The following is a 21,130-nucleotide window of genomic DNA, read 5'->3' on the forward strand; positions in this document are numbered from 1 at the left end:
CTTCCTTCTGCAACTCATTTGTTATTTGCTCTTGGAAGCTTTTGACTCTTTCCTTTACCTGACCCATCATTGCCATAGCAACTTAAAAGGTGAGGCTTTCTCCATGGAATGTGGAACTTTAATTTCCATTTCTGGAGAGTAATCTATTGGTCATTAAGTTTGAGTCATTTAGGAATTTGCCTCTGAGCAAGTGAGGAGTCAGGAGTCAGGAATAGCATGGGCCTCCAAGCCTCTCCTCATTTTAGGGTTACAGCTTTAGATTTGGAAGGAATCTTAAGAGATAATCTAGCCCAGCAGTTCTCAAGCTTGTTGGTCTCAGGAACCTCTTTACACTCTTAAAAAGCAAGGAAACAGAGGCAGCTAGGTGGTGCAGTGGATAGAGCACTGGCCCTGGATTCAGGAAGACCTAAGTTCAAATCTGGCCTCAGATACATAACACTCACTAGCTGTGTGACCCTGGGCAAGTCACTTAACCCCATTGCCTAGCCAAAAAATGAATAAATTAAGGAAATACTCCCCCAAGAACTTTTGTTTATGTGGGTTATATCTGTTAGAAATATCAGAAATAAAAATGTCTTAGCATTATTATGAAAATATTGGCTTAATGGACCAGACCCTCTGAAAGGGTCATGGGGACCTCCAAACCACACTTTGTGAAGCACAGATCTAGTCTGACCTCTTCATTTTACAAATAAGGAAAGTAAAACACAGAGACAGGTAAGCTCACTTGCCCAAGGTCACATAGGTGGCAAGTACTAGAGCTGGAATTAAATCAATTAATCAGTAAGTAATTTAGTAATCAAATGAATCAAATGATTAATAAATTAAGTCAATCTATTAACAAGCATTTTAAGGACCTATTGTGCCTAGAAGCAATGATGGCTCCTACAGGCAATGTGCGAGGTGCTGAGCCAAGATTGACCTTCTGTCTCTGGTCTGTCTCTCTCCAGGAGCCCCTCAATTTATTGGGAAGTCTTTACCGTAGGATCAGTGTTCACCAACACTGCTCACTAGGGCTGCTCTTAATGGATCTCTCACTTCCGGAACTCTGGGCTCTGGCTGCCTCAACCTTGAGTATCTGCTTATTCTTTTCTTCTGGAGCTCACCCCCTTGAACTTCAGCCTTTGCCTGCTGAAACCTGTGGTATTTGCTGTCCAGCTGGAATTCTTGGCTTGGCATTCACCCTGAATACACACACACACACACACACACACACACACACACACCCTGGTGGTGGTTGTTGTTGTTTGTCCTTCATTCTTGAACAGGACCATGACATCAGGGAGTTGATGCCATGACTTGCAAGTGAATCGGATTTAAGTGAGGGAGGGCGAGATACAGATCAGGACTACTGGAGATGATCCCAATTCAGTGGTAGACCTTGGCCTTTTTAAGCTAAGGTCTTTCCCACGTCTCACTTTGGCTGAGGCAATGCCCATTCAGTGACTAGGGCTAGGTAAGAAATTAACCAAGGAATGGCCCATTTTACCTAATTTAGAAAAAATCAATCTGCGAGAAGACCCTCAGGGTTTCTGGCCAGAACAGAAACAATTGCTATTTACATTCACTCTGGGCCATCAGGGCCCAAAGACCACTAAGTGGGGCACAATACTAAGCTCTTTTTACAAATATTGTCTCATTCACAAAAAAATCTTCCCTCTTTTACTCCCTAAGAATATTGACTACTAGGTCACATTTCTGCTGCAGGAAGTTCTAGATCCCAGCCAAGCTCTTTAGACTTTTTTTTTTGTGAGGCAATTGGGGTTAAGTGACTTGCCTAGAGTCACACAGCTAGTAAGTGTTATGTGTCTGAGGTTGAATTTGAACTCAGGTCCTCCTGACTCCAAGGCTGGTGCTGTATCCACTGATCCACCTAGCTGCCCCCCAATTTTTTAAAGATTTTTTTTTTAGCCAAGCTCTTTAGAATAAAGAACCAGAGGGGCAGCTAGGTGGCGCAGTAGATAATGCACCGGCCCTGAAGTCAGGAGGACCTGAGTTCAAATCTGGCCTCAGAACAAACACTTGACACTTACTAGTTGTGTGACCCTGGGCAAGTCACTTAACCTAAGTTGCCTTTAAAAAAAAAGAATAAAGAACCAGGCCTTCCCAACTAGCTAATGTCCTCAAACTTCATCTTTTCTTTTGATACCCTTCCTGAAGGAGGGCCTTAGGGGCCATTATCAGAGCTCTCATTCTAACTCATCTTAAGTGCTTCGTAAATGTCCCGATTTTCAATCTCTGAAGGCTAGGCTATAAACCAGGTAATAATAATCTGACCTCTTCTCTATTTGCCAAATAGCTCTGGCATTCAGGGTTCCCATTTTCAAATCCTAAGTCTTTTTCATTTTCTCATGCAGAAGAGTGGATGGAGAAAAGTTAAAATACAATGCCAAATGAGGGAGGGGGTGGCAAAGTTACTATCTCCTCCACCTGCTCAGTATATGTTGACCCAGCCAGCCACAAGTTCTTAGGGACTTCGAGGCATTCCTTTATTCTTGAAACTAAAATGGGTAGATTAATTTGGCTCCCTCATTTTGAAGATGAAAAAGGCCCAAGGTCACATTGCTGACTAGTAGAGGCAAAGACAACCCTCAAACCTAAGGCTTCTGATGTTTTAGTATATAAATCTTCTGCTATATAGCTCTGGATCTGAAAAGTATGCTGAACTTGAAGTCAAGAAAACCTATATTTTGTTCCCTAATCTGCCATTTAACTAACTATGAGATCTTTGGCAGGTCTCTTTATGTCTCTGAGCCTCAATTTCTTTATCTGTAAAGTGGGTATAATTATCATTGCAATACCCACTTCCACAGGCTGATTAAGAGAATGGGTATGGAATACTTTGTAATCATAAAACTCTATATAAAGTAGGGGTTGTTTTCTTCTAAACTTCAAAGCCAAACTTAAGGCGATCTTAAGAAAAAGTAATAAATATAGTACCTACTAATGTCCAGGCTATTCAACTCTCTATGTAAGTTATCCCCTTTGGTGGTGATAAATGATGGCATTTATCTCCTAAAGGGATCAAAATCTGAATCAGGATTTCTAGGTATAGTAGCCTGCTGTATTTCCCAGCCAGGATCAGAGTAAGATTTCATTTCAAAGCTTCCAGAGGTCTTGTTAATCCTTGCTTCTCATCAACCTTGGCACAGTCTCACCAAGCTCTGTGCCCTAGTTCCCAGATCCAGCCATGACATCAGAATGGGTTGTGCTATTTTTTTTTATTATTATTGTAATTCCCAGACACACAAACATGGTCCTTAAAGGGGAAGGGAGACAGTGTGGAAATAAAGCACAATAAAAAGAGAACTTCTTCTGAGTTGATAAAATTGTTAGTAATGCAAAAATATTATCTATATCCTTTACTATTATGTGGGACATAAATTAAGGGGTTTGAAAGGGAAAAATTGTATTGCTGGTTTTCCTCTTTTAAGAAAACTCAATATAGAAAACTCTGAAGCTATAAAAGATTTATATTTGCTTTATAGAAGCAATACAGGCTTCTTTTAAATAATGTGGTCCCCTAGAGCATTTTTTAATTAAGGTGTTTGACAAGTCAGAGAAAGGAGGCTGAAAGTGTTAGGTACTCTTCCCAGTTAAGGGGAATGGGATGGGGCTGGGCCTGTGATTTCATGAGTATGGGTAACTCCCTTTACCAATGCAGATCTTCACCTTCTTAATTTTGAGTCCTACCTGAGGCTCTGCGAGTGGGGATAATTGATTTAGGGTCAAACAGTGCATGGCAGTCAGAGGCACAGACACAAACCCAGGACTTTGTGACTCCAAATCTGGCTTTCTCTCTACCATATTATGCTGCCTCTCATATTAGTGATTAAAAAAAAAAAGAAAAGGGAATAACATCTTTATCAATATAGTGGAAGAGTCATACAAGTTTAAGCCCTGAGCCCCTAAAAAAACAAAACAAAAATCTTTGCAATATACTTTCATTTTGGCACAGTCCCTTACCAAAATCTCAAAGGGCCCCTACATTTGTGAGTTTAAGACCTGGACTGACCTCTTAAGTAACAGTATTGTAAAGATCTCAGTAGCCAATCTGCCCCACTAACCATGGAAGTCTCAGTAAAGCTCAAATCCCCTGAGTCACATGGCTAAAGTAAGTCCTGCAGTAATGTTAAATTAGCAAACATTTATTAAGCACCTAGACACTGTGCTAAGCACTGACTGGCAGCAACCCCTGTCTCCCAGAATCAGGGAGTTTGACTATCAACTAAGTAGCCATCAATTCCCTAAGTGTTTCCAGGCTCCCTGCTCCCTCCCCACAATGCCTGGTCTTGCTTGACCCAGATAAGAACCCTATTAGAACCCCCCAGCATTTATTGCTTTTGGCATTCTCTTCCACTCGGAACCACAGTGGACACAAACTGATTTCTATCCCCTCTGCCTGCCCCTTCTTAATGTGAGTACATCCCTTCAATAAAGCTGCCCATTTTACATTTCCTCTGCTAACTCTCAGCTTATGCTTTGTTATGCCTTTGTGAGACTCTGTCTTCTCTTGTACTGCCCCTTGGAATGCTGAACCTCATGCAAACTATTTTAAGACAACTACCAACCATGAATGTTGGTGCTATCCACCAGGAATAAGATTCCATTTACAATATTCTATTTTCAGAAAGCAAGGTCAACCTGTGATATTATTCATAAAGGTGGAGAAAAATATAAGGTGCAATGCTTTATCCAAGTGAAGTCTAACTTAAAGTCATCACTATTAATGAAGTAGAGCTAATCGTTTTCCAGATCAAGTCTAAAATGTGAGAAAACCTAGATGATAAAGAAGCAAAGGGCTTCCAGAAATCATACCTGGAGGCTGGGGGCTGCTGGTTTGGGGCCAGGGTACCAATTTTTTCAGCCTTTAAGAACCTTGTTTTCTACAGTATATCTGAACCAAAGTTGATAGAACTCTGGCTTGGGGCAGTGTGGGCAAAGTTGAGAGACTGCTGGACTTGCCATCAGGAGCTCCATTTGAATCCTGCCTCAGACACATATGAGGTATGTTATTCCTGGGCTAATTGCTTAGCTACAATTTGCACCTTGAATAATAATATCAGTTGGGGCAGGTAGGTGGCGCAGTGGATAGAGCACCAGCCCTGGAGTCAGGAGGACCTGAGTTCAAATCCGACCTCAGACCAAACACTTGACACTTACTAGCTGTGTGACCCTGGGCAAGTCACTTAACCCCAATTGCCTTAAAAAAAAATAATAATAACATTAGCATCCAGATCACAAGGATGTTGAGAGGATTCGAACGAGATAAGGTCTATTAAGTATTTTGCAAACCTTAAAGCCCTATATAAATATCAGCTACCATTGTTGTACCTTGCTCACCATGCAGCTATACAACTTTCTGGTTTCTGGGGCAGTCAAATAGGATGACGGAATGGAGTCTTATCCTGAAAAATCAAATTAAATCTTTTTTGAATGATTGAGCACACTGTGTATCCAAGATCTAAACTAATCTCCAGTTCATCAATAAAGCATACAGTCTTACAAAGCACACTAAATGTAGGTAATCCCATCTTGCAGCTCAAATGAAAAACAATCACCACCACCAGCACAATAATGTGCAGCTCTTAATCAGGCTCGGTCTGTCTCTGATTCACAGAGTTCCCTGGGGACAGCTCCCACAGCCTGTGTACAAGCTGCGACCAGTTGGGCTCTGAGCCCGCATGGCAGCTAAGCAGCCCCACCAAAAGCCCCTGCTAGAGGACAGAATCTTCCCCTTGGACGTCTAAGCAAGGGAATGTGATGGGGCATGGTTCTTCTACAGCCAATCCTCTCTGGCCAGGGAGTCACAGAGAGCAAGAATACAGGAAAAGCGAGTCAATCAGTAACACTTTGTTATTGGAGCACACGACTTTCCCAGAAGGTGGAATATTTATTTTTCCTTTAAGTCCACATAAGTATGGATTCCGGGAAACCACCCCGTCAGCATTCATTAGGAAAGTGCCCACCACAAAGTGGCCTTTCAGTAATAAGACAGTATGGTGTCATTGGAAGACGTTCCCTCTGCCGTCTACTGGCTGTAAAAACCCTGGACAAACACTCAGAGACTCAGTTTCTTCATCGTTAATTCAGAATAACGTTGTCTGTCCAAACTAAAAAAGATGTGTCGTGATGACTACATGAGAAAATGTCAGGGAAAGTTCTTTGGAAAACATGAAGCTCTAACAATAATGATAGCTAACATTTCTGTAGCATTTACGATGTGCCAGGCACTCTGCTAAGATCTTCACGACTCCACAACAACCCTGGGAGGCAGGTACTGTTATTGTCCCCATTTTACAGAAAAGGAAACTGAGGCCAACAGAGATCAAGTGACCTGCCCAGGGTCACACAGCTAGTTCCTGTCTGGGGCCATATTTAAGCTCAGGTCTTCCTACTCCAGGCCCAGTGTAGTTCCACCGAGATACATGCTACTGTTCTTTTCTCAAATCATTTCATACCTGAGCAAATTTATCTCCCTAGGGAAAGAAGGTAAGCTCCTTGAGAACAGGAACTGTTTTTCTTTTTGTCTTTGTATCCTAACAACCTAGCACAATGCTTAGCAAATAGTGCCGCTGTTCAGTCATTTCAATGTGTCCGACTCTTTGTGACCTATTTGGGGTTTTCTTGGCAGAGATACTGGAATGGCTTTTCATTTCCTTCTCCAGCTCATTTTACAAAGGAAGAAATTGAGGTAAACAGGGTTAAGTGATTTGCCCAGGGTCACCCAGCTAGTAAGTATCCGAGGCTGGATTTGAACTCAGGAAGATGAGTCTTCCTGTCTTCAGGCCCAGTACTCTATCCAGTCCAATGTGCCACACGCCAGTCTGCCTCAGTTCTTCCTTTGTAAAATGAGCTAGAGAAGGAAATGGCGAGCCACTCCAATATCTTGGTCAAGGAAACCCTAAATGGGGTCACAGAGTGTGGGACATGACTGAAACTTCACAACAGCAACAATAGTGTATAATAGGTGCCTAATAAATGCTTGTGGAATGAATAAATGAATCCAGTCATTTACTATTAACTCTGTTTCCCCAACATCTCTTGCATCTGCCCCCTTCTCTCCACTCATTCAGCGACCTCCCGAGTTTAGGACCTTATCACTTCTTGCATGGACTATTACAATAGCCTCTTAATTGACCTCCTTACTCCTCTCCAATCCATTCTCCGCTAACAAGGTGATATCCCTCAATCACAGGTTTGACAATGCTAGTCCCCTGCACAATAAAGTCCATTATCTCTAGAATAAAATGTAATTGCCTTTGTCGTTTAAAGCCCTTTGCAACCTGTCCCCAACTTACTTTCCCAGCCTCATTAAACATTACTTTCCTTCACAGACTGGCCTTACTGCAGTTCCTCACACAATGCATTCCATCTCCTATCTTCTTGTCTTTGCATTGGCTGTGCCCCATGCCTACAATGCCTTCCCTTCTCACCTCTGCCTCTTGGTATCCCTAGTTTCCCTCAAAACTCAGCTCAAAAAATACCATCTACATGAGGCCCTTTCTGATTCCTCCCCAGCTGCTAATGCCTACTCTTTCCCAAGTGAACTTGTGCGTGTATATACATATACACATAAGTAATGTGGGGGGATAAATATAAAATAATAAATTGTATGTAAGTATGTACAAACTGTCTCCCCTTAAGGACAGGGATTGTTTCCTTTATGTCTTCATACCTCCAGTGCCCAAAATGGTATTTGGCCAACAGTTGATAAGCGCTTGCTGATTGATGGAATTAATGTGTTATTCTATTATGAATTATTTCCCATAATTTTGGAAGCTGTTGGACTTCCTGACTTTTTTAAAAAGAGAATTGCATATCTTTCTGGGAGCGTATACCGTACTATGGAAGCACATTTTTTCTGGATAGCATTTTTTCTGGATACAGCTTTGGCAAAAAAGGAAAAGAAGAAAACTTCTATATAAAAGGTATCCCAAATGCCTTACTACAATTTTTAAAGTAAGTTTCTTCATCATCATAGTTACCCCAACATCTCTCCTCCTCCTCCTCCCAGAGAACCATCCCATATAACAGATAGTATTTTTTTAAGACAAAAAAAGGAAAGGAAATGGGGGAAGGAGAAACCAGCATTATTAATCAATACTTTGAGAAGGTCTGAAAACATGTGCCATGCGTAATACCTACAAACTTCCCACCTCCATGAAGGGGTGAGTTGGGAGTGTCCTCTCATATCTCTTCATAAAAGTCCTGTTTGGGCCTTATACTTTTGTTACATTCACTTTGAATTTTTGTTACGTGGTTGTTCTTTTCATCTACATTGCATATTGTTTTCTTGTCTCTGTCGACTTCACTCTGCATCAGTTCAAGTTAGATCTTGCCATGCTTTTCAGTATTCATCCCATTTATGATTTCTTAGGACACAGTAATACTCCATTACTTTCATATATCACAATTTGCTTAGTCATTACCTAGTTGGTGAATGAGCATCTATTTTGTTTCCAGTTCTTTGCTATCCCAAAAGGAGTTGCATCTAAAGAAAACCAAAACAACCATAGGCTATAATTACAGCTGGGATTTTTTTTCGTATTTTACAATGAGAAAAATGAGAGACGGGAAGGTTACATGAGCTTCTGGTATACTGGAAACAGCACAGGAGTCAGGAAACCCAGGTTCTAGTCCCATCTGTGGCATCTGTGTGATTTTGTTCAAATCCTGAGGATTTCAGGACTTCACTTTTCTTCTGCGTAAAATGAGTGGGTTGGACTCACGATCTCTTATGTTCCTTCTGGCTTCAGCAGTCTTGTGATTCCATGAATGCATTGTGATCACAATGTGACAAATCCTAGGACTCAAGCTCAGCTTTTCTAGCTTCTAGTCTCTTTGTCCTTTCCAATGAGCTGTGAATTAGTTGATCAAACAGTACAGAAAAACATGTTTGAGAGGCAAAAGTTAGGATGAGGTTAGGAAGTGCCTTTACCTTTCCACTGCAATCTAATCAATCATCAGAATTTTATATTCCTTTGGGCATATACCTTAAGATATACCCTAAGAGGACAGAGAGAGAGGAGGAAGGAGAAAGAGAGAAGGAAGGAAGATAGGTAGAATTAATTGTTTGAGCTCTGACGGCTCAGAGTGAGTGTAAATAGCAACGGTTTCTGTTTGGGCCAGAAACCCTGAGGGTTTTCCCATCCCAAATTGATTTTTCATCGTTTTTACTAAATAAAAGAGGTCATTCTTTGCCTCATCTCTCTTACCTAGCTTTAATCGCTGCCTCAGTCAAACCAAGAGCCTGGAAAGACTTGAACTTAAGGCCAAGGTCTCCTCCTGTTTCCAGGACCATCTCCAGTTGTCTCTGATCTGTATCTTGCCACTGGACCCAGATGGCTCTGGAGGAGAAAGTGAGGCTGGTGACTTTGTACAGTCCTCTCTCACTTGAATCCAATTCACTTGCAGGTCATGGCATTGTGATGTCATGGTTCCCTTTGAGAAGGAAGGACAAACAACAGGAATCCAATCCTCTACAATCAAAGTAACATCTTTTTAAGTACCTTCTATAGGCAAGGTTAAGTGCTGGAGTCTAGTACGAGCAGCTGGACCCCTGGGGATGCAAAGAAAAACCAAAAACCACTTCCTGCTCTGAAGAGACTGGAATTCCATTGGGGGAGGGGGTGGCACAACTCAAAGTAAGTAAAAGTGGATGGAAAAGGTGTCTCCACTGTCAGATAGTCCCCAGAAGACTGACTAATGCCTAGGACATTTGCTCTGAACATTTACTCTGAAAGGTAGTGGAATGTAGTGATTGCCCTTTCAGAAATGAATGGCATTAACAACCCACTTCAGTTTCAATGCATCAAAAGACTATTCTGGATACAATTATTTGCTGAAGGGGAATATAGCCTGATGGGTCCTGACATTTATGTTATCCTCTTTTGAAAATGGCTAAAATTGCACAATTGGTATTTTTTTACATCTAATATTTTGTTTCTTGATTATCATAACTGAGCAAATAAAAGAAAAGATTAAATCTGGCTTTCGGCTGTTCTTGGAATATTCTTTTTTTTTTAAGGAAAAACAAACAAACCATAATATATGATGATGAATCACATTTATATGATGCTTTGCACTTGCTTCACAACAACTCTGTAAGAGAGGACCACAGACTTATAAGCTGGGAAGGACCTTAGAGGTCAGCTAACGGGGGGGTCCAAGCATTACTAATCCCACTTCAACAAGACTAAGAAGGAAATAGAGACTCAGAGAGGTGAAGTTACTTGTTCATAGTCACACAGTTAATAAGTGGCAGAGCTGAGAATTGAAGTCAAGCCTTCTAACTTAAAAGCTGATCCTCTCTCTCCTCTCCTCCCCAAATATGCAAAAAAAACCCCAAAACAAAACCAAAAAAAAACCAAAACCCAAAGCAAAACAAAACAAACAAGCAAACCAAACAACGTTACATTTGAAGTCAGAAGATTTGGCGTCAAATCCTTGTTCTACAATGTAGGTCTACCTGTATGACTTTAGACAAACCACTTAGGTCCCCAGTCTTTAGTCTCCTCATCTGTAAAATTAAGGAATTAAACTAAATGATCTCCAAGTTCCCTTCTAGCTCTAAATCTTTGGAACTCTGGAACATGCATGCAGATCCTAACAGCTGACTGTCCCCTGCCAGCTAGAATGCTGTCCTTATCTAGGAATCACAAGAGCTAGTAGTACAGGGTGGATGGTGTAAACCAGTCAAGGATGAAAGTTTGGCACAGAAAGAGATCTTGTCAATGGTGCTGTTTTCAAATACAGTTGGTTATTTCCCTGAGGAGGCCCTTCCCTCTGATCTTTCCTTGCCCTCCTCCTACGAGCCTGAGATAGTTTTTCTAGGGAAATAGATAGACAAGGAGCTTTTACTTCACTTTGTCTTACCCATGAGGAATTCCCCATAACAGCAGCATTACAGGTCGTGGGGCCTGTGAGATTAGTGTGTGCCTCTATAAGCATCAAGCCACTTATGAAAAGATTTTGGACACACCCAAATGCCAACAACCTGTCAACTGGTCTTTTCCCTTACCTATTGAAACCTGAGTTCTCTGTGGCCCTAAAACATTGTTTTCAGGTCTCAAAATAATTTCTTCCCATACTGTTGTCTTTGGCTGCTTCCAAGTCCAAACCATCAACACCACTTTTCTTCTTACCCTTGTTGAGTTTCCATCCAAAAGAATTCTTCTTTCCCAAGGCTTTTATTTTAAGATATGGATGTTTATTGCTGCCTGCCCTGCCCCCACACAGTATAAGAAGAAGAGAGATGGATTCAGAAAGTCCCTGTTGTTTTGGTCTCAGTTCATCTGGTTCTCATGTTCACGGAGGCACTGAGAGTATTAAAAACTTTATTAGTTTGGTAGTTGAGGGATAATCTCAGCTATAGACAATTTCTTACCAGTCTGAAAGGATTTTGTATACCGATTAAATGTTTTAAAAAAAGATGAGGAACCCTTGGATTTAAGGCCAGTAATCTGACTCAGGGTTTCTTTGGCTCCCAGGAGAAAAAAATAAAAACTCACGCCAGCTCACTCTGTGTGCGTGTGTGCATTGGTGTGTCAGATGCTTATATTAGACTGATGAAAGCCCGGGGGGGGGGGGGGTATGGGGAAGGAAGCACGTAATTTTAATGGGACTATAGGGAACACTTGGAGACATTGAACATCTCTATCAGGGAATGTAATAGCTTCTACCTGCCAATGTGGACAATCCCATCGTCTCCAAGGATCCAAGCTTTTATCAATAGCTTTCGTGACATAATGACTAAGGATGCAAAATGATGCCATGATCAGGCACCGAGGCTGGCCTCTGATTCTATGACTGTTCTTGTGTATGGGATTGGATTTCAGGTTTTTCAAAGAAGAATGTGCAAAAACACACCGCTGGCTGTTGTGGAGGAATAGAGCAGCCTCTTCTGATTGGTCAGGAAAGTATAAATAGCACACAAAGGTATGGAGGCCCACTGCTGTTTTCTTTTTGTAACTGGATTCCCTTTTGAGAGCTACTTGGGTTGTTTTCCAGCAAGAATGTTCACGGCGTAAGCAAAGGTTTCAGAGTTATATTGTAAACACCTGACCTTGTCTGCTGATCTCAAGATGTGATCTGTGTTCAGAGCTATAGAACTGTGTCATTCACAGACAATGTTTCACTTTTGATCGCCTGTGACTGTACATGGTTAATTGAAGTCCCTAGTCCAGAGCCGAGCCTGGGAAACCTTGAAGTTAGGACAAAGTCATTGGAGTCAGGGGACAGACACAGAGGCCCGAGTACAAGGTAAGGCTGGTGATACAACTAGGAATTCAGACACCTGGTACAAATTCAGTGAGGTTTGGGGAAGACACGATCCTGCTCCTGTGTGGGGTTGAGATAGAAGACCTGGAGACAGAGATGATCCCCTTCTTCTTACAAAGAAGAATCAAGCCCCTGGGACAGTTGATACTTGGAGAACCTAATCAGTCTGTGACAGTTATGGCTCTGGGTTTCCCACTTATCCCAGGCATCCTGAACAAATCTGAATCTCTAGGCCAGATGATATGGAAGCAGGACACTGGTGGCAAAGGAAGATAGGAGTCCGGGGTTGGGCAAGGCAGGGGGTAGATGTACTCCCCTCATGGGGCAAACCTGTTCAAAATACTTGAACACAAAAGCAATCATCTACGTCTCAAGGTCCTCCACTGTCTCTGTGTTCCTATGGGAAAGAAGCATGTACTGTTCCACTTGGGCACCGTTAGGAGAAAAAAGCATCCCCCATGTTAGTAGCCTGGGCCAAAGCACTGGTTGCCCTGTTCAGGTAAGTGGTTCAGTGGATAGAATGATGGGAAGTCTGGGTGTCTGGAAGATCTGGGTTCAAATTGGGCCTCAGACACTTAGTAGCTGTGTGACCCTGAGTAAGTCACCTAATCCGTTTGCCTCAGTAAGAGCACCTATGTCTCAGGTTGTTGTGAGGCTCAAACGAGATAATATTGTAAAGCACTTAGCAGAGTGCCTGGAACATAGTAAGTGCTATGTAGATGCATATTCCCTAGCACCCCCCCCAATCTAGTTATGGCTGTGCCCCAAGACAATGCAAAAAGCTTCATTTCAGGAAACAGTGCTGGCTTCTTTTCTTTGCTAGTTCTCAGAGGTGCTCAAAAATGGCAAATCCAATTGAATTGAGCTTTCCCTCCTTCCCCTTCTATCCTGTGGAGGAGCTAATGAAAACTCAGTCAGTCCACATGCATTTACTAAATGTACCAGGCACTGTGCTAAGCCCTGGAGATGCATAAAAATGCAAAAACAGCCCCTGCCCTCAAGGGGCTTTCATTCTAATGGGGGCATGAAAACATGAAAATAATTAGGTACATACAAGATATATATGCAAAGTAGATGGAAGGTAATCTTAGAGGGAAGGTACTAGTGGATGAGGGGACCAGGATAGGCCTCCTTCAGAAGGTGGGATTAAGCCAAGTGTCGAAGGGAGCCAGAGATACTGAGAGTCAGAAGTGCGGAGGGCAAGCAGTCCAGGCACAGGGGACAGCTAGCCCAAAAACAGCTGGGAGATAGAATGTGTGTGAGGACCAGCAAGGAGACCAGTGCAGTGATCTCATAATGTGGATGGAGAGGAGTAAACTGTAAGAAGACTGGAAAAGTAGGAGGGGACCAAGTTATAAAGGGCTTTAAATAGCAAATGGAGTAGTTTGTATTAGATCCTGGGGGCAATAGGGAGCCATTGGAGTTCACTGAGCAGGGAAGTGTCATGGTCAGACCTACACTAAATCACCTGGACAGCTGGATTGAAGTGGGGAGAGACTTGAGGTAGGGAGACTAATTAAAAGGCTATTGCAGTAGCTGTAGTGAAGGCCTGAACTAGGGTGGTAGCTGTGTGAGTAGAGAGATGGTGACAAATGGTATAAACTAGCAGGGAGAAGTAATAGGTCTGAGTCAATGTCCTGCAATATTAGCCATAAACAGTTGACCGGAATCTGCCTCTTGAATTTGGAGTTAGTTAGCTCAGTTCTTTAGAACAGAGGACAAAGGAGTTGATGGGCCAAAGGTGTCTGGGGTAGTCCCTACACAGGGCAGTTAGCTTCACTGAAACTGGCTGGCAAATGTGTGCCATTAATCTTAGTGGGAATGAAATGAGTGTAGGTGAATCACTAATGTGTAAATATGTTTAATAGGAATGTATACGTATAGCCTATACATTGCGTGCCATCTTGGGGAGGGACATGGAGAGGAAAAAAAAATTAGGAAAAAAAAGAGTGTCATTGAGAGAAACTTTCAAATATCTACACTGGATAATTATTCTAATAATGCTTGAGAGCTGACCTAGGCTTAAATAAGAGTCGAGGTGACACGACATCTGCTATTGCTACTACGGACATAGTCAGTACCCCATGAGCTTGGTGGGGATGTTTGAACTGACTATCCCACACTGTTTTATTTCTCAATAACTTCCCCATGGAGAAATTCTTATACAGTCAATCGGTGACTTCAAGTGTTTGCATGACTTTATTGGGAACCTCATTTTCACTTTCATATTGGCAACCATGCATGTTCATGACTATGGGAAGTAGAGAAAAAAATGAGAGGTGAGATGAGCACAAGTCTGTGGAGTGGCTGGGATCATACTGAGCTCTGCTGTGCTCCCATACTCCAAGACCCTTAAGGATCTCATGCAGGAAGCAGAAGTCATTCACAGGATCTCCAATGCCATCCACCAGTACCGTGCCCTCACACCACCATCTGAGACAGTGGAAGGTAAGATTCAGGTTAAAAAATATTTGTGTTTTAAGAATTTTATTTGTCGCACAATATTTATGATACTGTAAATTTCACATTATGAAAAGTGAATATTGCCTGAAATCAATGGGTTTTTATTGAAATGTTAGCATAAAAGTTCACAAAAGTCTAGATAATTATTAGTGAGAAAAATTTTTGAATGTTACAATTTTATTTTGTGTATTGAATTTTATGGGTTATTTCATGGTTACTGTGTTAGGAAAAGTGCATATTATCAGAATAGTGTTCTGTTATAAAGAACCATATGCAGAAAAGTGTATTTTCAGCCATCTCTAGGAAAAGATTATAGTTTTTGGTGGTCATGGAAACCTAACTGGCTATTTCCCATAGGTTCAGCGAATCAAAATTCACTTTTTTAATTTTCATGCCAGTTTCTAGGAATGTTACCCCCATAAAAGTTGAGGATTGACTGCACTTATAACCTTGGGCTCATTAACTTAACTCTCCATTCTCAAATAATTGAGCTAATTAACTCCACACTCAGCAACTAGATCCTGGTTAACTCTCAGTTATTTAAAAAGGTTTTGGATCAGATGATCCCTAAGGTCCATTCCAGTTACAGACTATGGTGGTTCTTTTAGGATCCCTGACTCAGATATTACCTTTCATATTAGGTCATCATCTTTTAAATTGTATTTTACTTTTCCAATTACATGTAAAACAATTTTTAACATTCATTTTTTAATAAAATTTTGAGTTCCAAATTTTTTTCCCTCCCTTCTCTTTGATAAGTGAATTTAAACTCAGTTATTCCTGACTGATAATGCCTTGATATGTTAAACATTCCAAAGGATATTTCTGATTTTAATAAGGGACTCACAGAAAGATAAAACAATCCAAAAGAATGTAATTTCAAAAGTGGGATTTCAAGGAGACATCCCAATGGAAGAAGGTTGTGACTACCCAGAACCCCTCAAAACAGTGCTCTCAATCTGCCTACAGGTCCTGATACAGCATCCCTAGGCCAATTCTCTAGCCCACTGCCCTCCAGCCCACTGCTCTGGCCGATTTTCTTTTTGTCTCCTCCTTTTCTTTCTTGTTTCTTCAAAACAAGTTAATAAGAGGGTGTTCCCTCTCTCTGAATATTAAAGGTCTTCTTCCACAGGCCTCCCACTCAAGATGAGTTTCCAATTTGACTGTGACCTGAAATAGCTCCTATAGATTTCCTAATGCCTTCGGTTCACTCTCCAGTGAGCTGGCAGCCTCTCTTGAAGCCATGCTTGAGCCATCCAGCCTTGTTTTTTTGTTTCTCGGTTTCTAGTGTGACAGTGTGCTCATTGTATCAGCATTCTCAAGGACGATTTTTCCCCAAAGTAACATTAATGAAAGGTCATTCCATGAGAACTGTGTTTTGAAGAGGGCCCCATGTCTTCAGCCAATTTTTTTTTTGCTTGTTATTGCTTTCAAGAAAGGGGAAGAAAAAGTTCCTTTCAGAATGTGAGAGAAGTTAAGTGGAGAGCAGGTTAAGAGAGAAAATGGAAAGTTTCTCATCAGCTATTGATGGAGGCTAGACCCTTTCCTTTTGTTGTGAGAAGGAAGAAAACCTATTTCCTAGGGTTTGAGAGACTTCATCATGAGGCAGCTGTTGGAATAAAATAGGTCTAGCTAGTAGACCTATAATTTTCTAGCAGTTCTCTGTAACTGGGAACTTTGATGTCTGGGGCAAATTCTACAAATTGTACTTGGAGCAAGAGGCATGAAATATGCCTTCAGTTGGTAAGGGAGCAAAGGAATTATCACCTTGTGGACGAGAAATGGCAAAATTCAGGACACTCCTGTGAAGTTACTGGGGAGGGCCCCACAAGGATAACATAAAAGAAGGCAGAGTTGGGAGGAAGAGCTCATTCCACCTTGCCATCTGGTAGCATTTCATTTGAACTAATTATTCTTTATAACCAAGTGAAGATCTCTATTATTTCTACCATGCTGAAGGACTGCAAGTGGTATAAACACTCTGTAAATTCATCATTTTAGGGAAAAGCCTTTTCTACTCTACCCTATTTCCTACATTCAAGATAGGAAGAATTATAACACGATTGCTATACAGAAATGCCCTCATATGATCACAAAACTAAAAGGATATGGTTCATCATCTGTCCAGCTAAAGAGCTATAGCCCAAAGGTTTTTTGAATGACTATCTGTGTTCTGAAAAATTCATTATGGACCTAGATTTTGGAGACAGGGCAACACTCTTTGCTGATGGCTTTTTGAATTAACTGTGGGCTTCAATTATCCATGCCGTTTCTTGCCCTTAGATAATGGACATGCGAGTGACCTACCAGTTACCTTTGAGTATAACTAACTGTATTTGTTTCAAAGACAGAAAAATTCTGAGGTCAGCAAACCAATAAGGATGTTTCTGATGCCCACCTGAAGCTGTTACTAACAGTGATCGTTTTGATAAAAAATGACCTGGAGACAAGATCTCCTAACAATTTTTTTCTCTTCTTCAACTCTTGCCTTCGTACTAAGGGACTCCAACATGCATATTGATACTCCCTCAAACACACAGTTCATTGTGGAACATTCAGTTTGTCAACCTATTCACTTCCCATGAACTTTTCCTCTACCCCACCTTAGACATACACAAAGATGGTCATACCTTTCATCTTGCCATCACCCACAAATGCACCACTTCAAGAATACTGAAATCCTCTCATATGACCATAATCTATTGATTTTCTACCTCTTTCCCTGCCTTCCCTTACCATACCCTATTTTTCATCCATACTGCAACTTACAATCCCTTGACCCCTCAGTTGTCTCCCAGAGCACCTCCCCTCCACTAGCCACTATCTCCTACTTCCCCATCTTGCCCCCTTGGTGAACCAATTCAACTCTAGACTGTCCTCTTCTGAGTCCTTGAGCCCCTTATTGTATTACTGATTGCACCCTGCCAAGTCTCAGCCTTGGAGTACTCCCATCACCTACTCCTTGGCTCCTATGCACATGCTGCTGAAGAAAGGTGGAGAAAATCACTCCACAATTCTGACTGGGTCCACTACAAATTTATGTTATACAACCTTAACTGAGCCCTCATTGCTGAGACAATCCTCCTTTATTAATCCACTATCCTCTTCCCCTTACCCTCTCAGCTGAAAATCTCTCTTCACATTTTAGAGAAAAAAGTGAGGCCATTCTCCATGAACTCCCTGTTCTCTCTTCCTCATCTCATATTACTCAGAGGCCTTCTACCGCTAACCTCCACACCTCCACCCCTGTTTTCTGGACTCTGCTTCATTCTTCATCAGTTCATGTAGCTCTTTCCCTGATTCTCCCTGTTCATCAGATTCATCATTTCTTACAGCAGAATAATGTTCCAATACATTCATGTACTACAATTTGTTTAGCCATTCTCCAATGAGCATCTACATTGTTCTTAATTCTTTCCTATCACAAAAGTATTGCTATATATGTTTTGGTATATATGGGGACTTTCTTCTTATTAAAGTCCTCCTTGGAGTATAAACATAATAATTGAATCTCTAGGTGAAAAGGTATTGACATTGTTGTCACTTTGTTTGCGTAAGTCCAAATTGTTTTCCAAAATTTTTGTACTGATTCACAACTCCCCCAACAAAGTACTAGTTTTTCCTAATTTCCCACAACCCCTCCAACATTGACTATTCCCATCTTTTGCCATCTTTGCCCATTTGTAAGGTGGGAGATTGTCTTAAGCACAACTCTAAAGCCAATGTTCTCTTAATTCACATTCGATGTTGGGACAAAATGAGGCACTCATATGGCAATGAACATTTGCCTTAATTTAGTAAAATTTTACACTTAACAATGAACGTTTGCACATACATAGCAAGAATATACAGCAAGGAGACAGCAGCTCTTAGCTTCTCAGGATGAGTGCCTCTCTCATCTCTACTTAGAAACATGTCCAATCAGTTAGTCATCAAGGTATCGTGAATTGTGCGTCTCCTACACCCACCAAGTCTGAGAGAACTGGAGCCCACATGGCTTAGGCTTTTTATTGGCTCTAGGCCAGGAAGCTTCTGTCAGAAGAGCTGGGGCCAAACAGGTTTTGTGAGGTGAGGAAGCTTCACCAGGGAAGCCTCTAGGGAAGCTGGGCCAAAGGAAGTTGTGTGGGTGTTGTGGAAAAGTCGGGGAGAAAGCTGTGTCAGTGTAGGGGGAACTACATCAGGAAACTGCTCCCTGCCACAGAGGCGAAACCTCAGGGTGGTTGCATTTATCTTTCTTTTAGTATTAGTGATTTGGCACATGGTTTCATACGGTTGTTAATAGTTTTCAATTCTTATGAGGACTGTTTGTTCATATCCTTTGACCATCTATCTAATGGAGAATGGCTTTTAGATAGATAGATAGATAGATAGATAGATAGATATAGATATGTATAACATATATTTATACACAGTATATAAAAATATATATATGTGTGTGTGTGTGTGTGTGTGTGTGTATATATATATATGTATATATATATATATATACACATATACACACACATATATGTGTATGTGTTAGTTGTTTATATATCTTGGATACCAAACCGTATTAGAGAAATTTATTACAAAGATTTTTTTCCCCATTCAACTCATACTCTTTTTTTTTTAAGGCAATTAGGGTTAAGTCACTTGCCCAGGGTCACACAGCTAGTAAGTGTCTGAGGTCACATTTGAACTCAGGTCCTCCTGACTCCAGGGCTGGTGCTTAATCCACTGTGCCATCTAGCTGCCCCCAACTCATACTCTTCTTATCCTAGGTTCATAAATTTTGTTTGTACAGAAGCTTTTCAGTTTCATGTAATAAAAATTATGTAGTTTATATTTTGTAATTTCCTCTATCTCTTATTTGGTTAAAAATATACCTCTCATCCATAGCTATGAGAGCTATGATCTGCTTCTAGTTTTTTTTTTATAGCATAGTACTTAATATTAAGGTCACGTATCCATTTAGAAAGCATTATGGGATATTGTGTGAAGTATTGGTCTGAGCCTAATTTTTATCAGACTGCTTTCCATTTTCCCAGCAATTTTTATCAGATGGGGAGTTCTTTATTAAGTAATTTACTTTTTCTAGTATATTGAAAACTAGGTTATTACTTACAGTAACAATAGCTAAACATAGTACTTACCATATGCTTGGCACTATGCTGAGTAAACATTTACAATTATTTTCTCAATTGATCCTCACAACAACTCTGGAAGATAGGTGCTATTATTACCCCATTTTATAGTTGAGGAAACCGAGGCAGACAGTTTAAGTGATTTGTCAAGGGTCACACAACTAGTAAATGTCTAAGGTCCCATTTTAATTCAGGGCTTCCTGGCTCCAGGCCCCGTATTCTATCCACTTCACCACTTAGTTCCATTGTTTTGGATTCTCCCTTGTCTGGTCCGCTCCATTGATCTATCTCTCTACTAACTAATCATTACCAGATGGTTTTGATGACCGATATTTATAATATGGTTTGAAGTTGAAGCTGATCTTCTTAATAGCACATCATGATCCTTGTCCATTTCAGTTCTCTACTTGCTCTAACAGAAATAAACGATGCTTACGAATCACCCCCTGGAATGGCTGAACAAGTTGTGGTGTATGAACGTAATGGAATACGATTGTGCTATAAGAAATGATGAGCAGGTGGAGTTCAGAAAAACCTGGAAAGACTTCTATGAACTGATGCCGAGTGAAGTGAGCAGAACCAGGAGAACATGGTACACGGTAACAACAAAGCTAGTCAATGACAAGCTTTGATAGACTTAGCTCTTCTCAGCAATGCAAGAATCTTAGACAGCTCCAAAAGGCTCATGATGAAAAACGCTGTTCTCATCAAGAGAAAGAAATCTGGAGTCTGAATGCACATTGAAACATACTGTTTGCTCTTTTTTGTTGTTGTTGTTATTTTTTTTTTGTTGCTTCTTTCGTGTGGTTCCTCCTGTTGGTTCTAATTCTTCTTTACAACATGACTAACGTGAAAATATGTTTAATAGGAATGTATACGTAGAGCCTATATCAGATTGCACACCATTTTAGGGAAGGGGGGGGAATGTATAACACAAAAGCTTATGGAAGTGAATGTTGAAAACTAAAAATAAATAAGTAAATATTAAAAACAAAAAACAAAAAAAGTATACTAAATGTAAGCATCTAGGGAAAAAAAGAATCACTTTCTGCCCTTTCCAGAGTTTGAGGAAAGACCTTTCCAAAGGTTAGGGTGCCAGCAATGGGGGAGCACAGGAAGGCTTAGCTCTACCCCAAGGGCAAGGTCAGTGGTACAGGGACCTCCAGGTAGTATCAGTCAAATTCAGGAGCTCCATCCCACCATTAATTGATACACCTGTGGTTCAATGCTTGTCTTTATGTAATGAAAATAAACTGTACAAA

This window comes from Phascolarctos cinereus, unplaced genomic scaffold, assembly GCF_003287225.1.
Source record: "Phascolarctos cinereus isolate Bilbo 61053 unplaced genomic scaffold, phaCin_HiC Scaffold_2;HRSCAF=192, whole genome shotgun sequence".
NCBI classification, from domain to species: Eukaryota; Metazoa; Chordata; class Mammalia; order Diprotodontia; family Phascolarctidae; genus Phascolarctos; species Phascolarctos cinereus.